Below are 6,142 nucleotides of genomic sequence, written 5' to 3'. Positions count from 1 at the left end.
GTGGGAAGCAGCCACATAGCACAGGGAGATCAGTTTGGTACTTTGTGTCCACCTAGAGGGGTGGGATAGGGAGGGTGGGAGGGAGATGCAAGAGGGAGGAGATATGGGGATATATGTGTATGTATAGCTGATTCACTTTGATATAAAGCAGAAACTAACACACCATTGTAAAGCAATTGTACTCCAATAAAGATGTTTTAAAAATAAATAAATAAATAAAATACATGTAGGAAAGTCCTTCTGGTTTTTCTCATCATGTGTAGTTTAATACTTTAAAAGAAATCTTGAATTCTCTGAAAAATATACTCATGTTCCTGCTTTGGCACTTCAGCATATATGACTTTGTCTATTGCATCATGCACTACTGTTTCTTTAGGGAACTACAAATACTTTAGTGTGGCAGCACTGTAGAGTGTGAAAGGTAAGAGATAAAGCTGGAGAACTAGGCAAGCACCAGTTAATGAAAGATCTAGTAAAGATGTAGTTAAAAGATGTGGTCTTTGTTGTCTACTGACCTGGGTTCAATCTCTGCCATGCTTGGGCACTCACTGTATATGACTGGGCAACTCAAAGCCTTAATTTCCTCAGCAGTAAAATGGAAATGCTAAGCTGTGATGATTAACATAATAAATATAAAGTGCTTAGCACAGTGCTTAATATAAAACACACTAAATTTCAGTTCGGTATTTTTTTAAATAAATTTGTGCTTCAGCCTGAGAAATGGGGAGTCAATAAAGAGTTTTAAGTAGTGAGATGATTAGAATGGGATTTTATGGATTTCTTTGCTGCAGTGTATAGTCTAGGTTGAATGACAATGAGTAGATTCTAGGTGTACTTAAGAGGAAGACTCAAATAATAATGGGGCTTCCCTGGTGGCGCAGTGGTTAAGAATCTGCCTGTCAATGCAGGGGACACACGTTCGAGCCCTGGTCCTGGGAGATCCCACATGCCGCAGAGCAACTAAGCCCGTGCGCCACAACTACTGAGCCTGCGCTCTAGAGCCCCTGAGTCACAACTACTGAGCCCACGTGCCACAGCTACTGAAGCCCGCGTGCCTAGAGCCCGTGCTCCACAACAAGAGAAGCCACTGTAATGAGAAGCCCGCACACCGCAATGAAAAGTAGCTCCCGCTCGCCGCAACCAGAGAAAGCCCACGTGCAGCAACGAACACCCAATGCAGCCAAAAACAAACAAATAAATAGTTATAAAAAAAATAATGATTGGATGGAGTTTGAAGATATATATGCATATATCTATATGTTGCATGTATACATATATTACATATTTATACATACACACACATTTACAAAGTCTCCTATATAAACTGCCACAGATGATGATAGGTGTAAATCTCAGTTTCCAGAAGAATCAAATATGTAACATTATTAAAATCATCTGTCAGTGAAATGATGTGATAATCTGTCAAAATAATTTAAAATGGGCTAAGGAGAGAAGATGGAGTGTCAATGAAATAAAATTGACCAGGAGTTGATTACTGTTAAAACTGGATGACAGGACTTCCATGGTGGGGCAGTGGTTGAGAGTCTGCCTGCCGATGCAGGGGACACGGGTTCGTGCCCCGGTCCGGGAAGATCCCACATGCCGCCGAGCAGCTGGGCCCATGAGCCATGGCCGCTGAGCCTGTGCGTCCGAAGCCTGTGCTCCGCCACGGGAGAGGCCACAACAGTGAGGCCCGCGTACCGCAAAAAACAAAAACAAAAACAAAAGCAAAACCTGGATGACAGGAAAGATTATACTTTTTTCTGCTTTTGGATACATTAAAATTTTTTCCATAACAAAAAACATTTTAAAAAATATACTAAGGTAGGGAGACCCAGAAAACAAAAAGATCCCTGGGGGGCCTAATAGACTGGCTAGAATACAAGTTCCATGAAGGCAAAGACCTTGCCCGTCTTGTTTACATCTGTATCTCCAGGGCCTAGAGCAGTTCATACCCACACAGTAGGCTCTCAGTGTGTCTTTGTTGAAGGAATGAACGCTGGAGAACAAAAACCATAACCTAAGTGAGTCTGACAGCTTAGACTGAGAGCCAAGATTCCTGGGGATCATCTTTTATGCTACATATGATATCTCCCTAGCTACTGTAAGGAAAAAGAGCTCGAGAAAACCATCCCAAGAGAGAGCAGAGCAGATTCACAAACTTCACTTTGGTATTCCATGAGAAGTAGGTATTTACAATGGTAATATGCATTTGATCCCTAGAAAGCTTCTCTGGGGACTCTGCCATATCATTCCATGCCATTGCTTTTTAAAAAACAAATACTTATTGTGGAGATGTCTTTGTCTTGTCTTCAAGCCAAGAATTAGAAGAAAACTATGTATATCCTATCCTCTCCTTCCCTCTCTTATGGCTAATACTACTATGGCTAATAGAAGAGACGGAAGGAATAAACAGTCTTTTGAAGAAGGTTCACCTCTACATTTTGTTCTTATTTCCTTAGTAGCCTTAGGACAAAACTGTCTATTACGAAAGTAATGATGTAGAACCTTAATTAGGGTTTTTGAAATTCAAGCCCACTCTTATGGGGGGCAGAACCTGAGCAGAGGAAAACAACCAATAACACTGAAACAACAGACATCAAGTACAATTAAATGCCCACATGAGGCACCCTCTAAAGTTTTAAAGCTGCACTGTTCAGTACCATAGCCACTAGCAATGTGTGGCTATTGAGCATTTGTGATGCGGCTTGTCTGAATTGAGATGACCTGTAAGTGTAAAAATACATGCCAGATTTCAAAGACTTAGTAACAACAACATAGTAAAATATCTCAATTAGTTTTATATTAATTGCACAGTGAAGTGAAAATATTGTGGATAAGTTACAGAAAATATATCATTAAAAGTAATTTCACTTTTTTTTACTTTTTGAAAAAGTAACCACTAGAAAACTTAAAATTACATATGTGGTTCACACTATATTTTTATTGCACAGCATTTTTTTTTGGTTTGTTTAGTAATTTTCCTCTCCTTACGTGGAATAAAATAAAGAGCTCAGGGTATTAATAGCACAACTCCTAGTCTTCTTTCTCTGTACTGTTTTGGGTCCCTTCTATAAAAGTACTGCTATAGGAGTCGTTATAAGCAATTATAGGTATAAATGGAGTGCCCACTGAAGAACTGGTGATTGTCCCACAAACTCTTTTTTTACTAGAAGTGCTCTGAACTTATTAAGGGGGAAATGATAGAATGTCCTCTGATCCCAATTTACACTATCAGCAATTGCTGAAGTGTTTCCTCTTAAATTACCTAAAGATATACCTTACCACAGCAAGCATTATTTTTCTTTCCAAGTCATCAGTGCCTAGTCTCAGATGAGAAAACTGTATTCCCTTTATTAACATGCTCTTGATTCACTTTTTTTTTTAAATAAATTTATTTTTGGCTGCTTTGGGTCTTCTTTGCTGCGTGCAGGCTTTCTCTAGCTGCGGCAAGCGGGGGCTACTCTCCGTTGCAGTGTGCATGCTTCTCCTTGTGGCTCACGGGCTCTAGAGCGCAGCCTCAGTAGTTGTAGTGCACGGGCTTAGTCGCTCTGGGGCATGTCGGATCTTCCCGGACCAGGGCTCGAATCCATGTCCCCTGCATTGGCGGGCGGATTCTTAACCACTGCGCCACCAGGGAAGTCCAGCTCTTGATTCACTTCTAGCGAAATAAAAATCCTTTTTTTTTTATGTTAACATTATTATGGTAAAAGTGATTTGCCTCCCTTCTGTTTTTATTTAAAAATTCCCAAATTTAATTAAGCTTTTTCTTTTAAAAGAAGTATGTACATATGTTCATGTTTTCAATTCATCCTGTCATACTGAAAAACTTTTCAATGGTTGTGTATCATATTTTAAATAAAATCTAGTTCAAAAATCTTAATGTGGCTCTTGTTTACCTAATTTGACCTACAGCCATGTTTCCCCCTAACTTGATACCCTCCTACCTCTCTGGCTTTCTTTAAGAGCCTAGCTCTTCCTTACCTCTGGAACACCCCACAAGCTATTATGTCTGCCTTGAATATTCCTGTCTCTATTTTGTTTCACATGGCTAACTTCTACTCATTACTCCCTTTCTTAACCATTTAAACACTATATTCTAAGAGAAGCCATGCTTGAGTCTTTCCAGTCTAAATTGTTATCATGGTTCATATTTCTCTCTATTTTCTTTCATAATACCTAATATAATTTGTATTAAAATTTAATTACAAAAATTAAAAAAAAATTTCCTATATGATTTTCCGTTAAATGTCTCCCTTTCTAAATTAGGCTATAAGCTCCATAGGGCAGATACCATGCCTTGTTTGTCCATACTGTATTCTCAGCAAGTAGTAGTATATCTGAAACAGAGCCGACCTTCAGTAAACATTCGTTGAGTGATGAATTGGAAAGACTCAACAGAGTACAAGAGTTGCAAACATGAGAAAAGGAAGTAACTGAGGAAACAAGGTACTAAAGAGGCCACAGGGGATAAAGTATATGTGCATTAAAAAATAAAACGATAGGGGCTAAGTCAATGATGGCCATAGAAAGTCAAAGGTTTGTTAGAATGTATGTCCTGAGAGACATCATGTTAAATGAAGGTGGCTAAGGATGGTTTCAAAGAAGTAATTGGGCCAGAAGGGATGGTTAGATTTTATTAACTATAATTTAAAAAATATTTATAAAAATAGAATGAATCAGATGACTTGTGTCATAGGTTAGGTTCTCTAGGACGTAGATGTTGAGGTGGAGTTAGAAGTACAAAAGGTTTACTGGAGGATAGCATTTGTGAAAGAGAAAGGGAGAAAGTAGGATTAGGCAGGGGGAGCCATCAGACTGCCATGCAGGCCTGAAAAAGCCTCTGTCATCATAATGTTGACATTAGGTCCTTATACTATGCCTTACTCAATCTTTAGTTGAGGATGGGCATGGGAGAGAGGGGTAGCCCTGAAAATAGTGTAACTTCAGCTTGGAAGCTGAGGTGAACCCAGAAGAAGTTAATGACTGAAGGCTGTCAGCTAACTACATGCCTTCGGCAGTGAGTCCTTTCTCGAAAGTAGATCTGAGCAAAGTACCTGTGACTGCGACACAGGATGCCAATTCAACCCAAATTAATCTATAAATTCAATAAAGGATCCTTTTTTTTTTTTGCTAAGCTCAACAATCTTGTTCTAGGAAGTATTCAGTAGACCAAGGGTTCACAGTTAGCTAAGTCAAATTTGAAAGACAAGAGCAAAGGGGAGGGATTTTTCCCTATTACATATTAAGACAGTCTATAAGACAATGGTTAATAAAAACAACATGGTACTGGCGTCATCATGGACAAAGAGACCAACTGAAAAAGAGGTCAGAACCAGAGCCATACATAAATGGAAATATGAATATATGATAAAGGTGGCATTGAAAATCAGTGGGGAAGGGAGAGACTGTTCAGTAGAATTATAGAGAAGAATTGGCTTGCTGTTTGGAGAAAAAATAGGCTAGATCCCCACCTTACACCAAATAAAGGCATGTATTCCAGAGAGAATAAAGACCTAAACGTGATTCTCGGGACAGAGTACTGACTATACAATAGAAGAAAAAATATAGAATATGTTTGTGATGTTGAAATACAGGCTAAGTGTTTAATCAAGACCCCCAAAGCACCACTGAGAGTAATAAGACTGTCTCCACCAGCTAGGTGAGAGAACTGGAAGAACCTAAGGAGGAGTTAAGTATACTCTAGAGAATATTCCTAGGATCAGGGCAGCTAAGTAAACTATAAGGAGATGGAGGCCTACTGGGAGGTATATCATTATGACTTGCCTATCGAAAATATTTCCCCTGCCTCTACTTCCTTCTTATACCCTTCAACAAACATTTCTGAGTTCCACACACTGTGCTACGTGCAGAAAGAACAAACAGGAATCAACTTGAGTCCTAGTCCTTAAAGAGCTCATAATCTAGTTAGACAGACAGATGAAAAACTAAATAAGACGTTTTAACTCCTATTCTACAGGTAAGAACCAAGAGGCAACAACCTTTGCCTAGGGCATCTGGTATTTGAGCTATAAGGAAAGTCATTCCAGGCAAAAGGAACAGCGCTAACAAAGTCACAGGGCTTTGAAGGAACATGGTATGTTGGAAAATGTTAAGGAGGTAACCTAATAATGGACATTCT

This window comes from Lagenorhynchus albirostris, chromosome 18 (assembly GCF_949774975.1).
Source record: "Lagenorhynchus albirostris chromosome 18, mLagAlb1.1, whole genome shotgun sequence".
Classification (NCBI taxonomy): Eukaryota; Metazoa; Chordata; class Mammalia; order Artiodactyla; family Delphinidae; genus Lagenorhynchus; species Lagenorhynchus albirostris.
The sequence above is the reverse complement of the archived record's forward strand: the minus strand, read 5'-3'. Positions refer to the sequence as shown.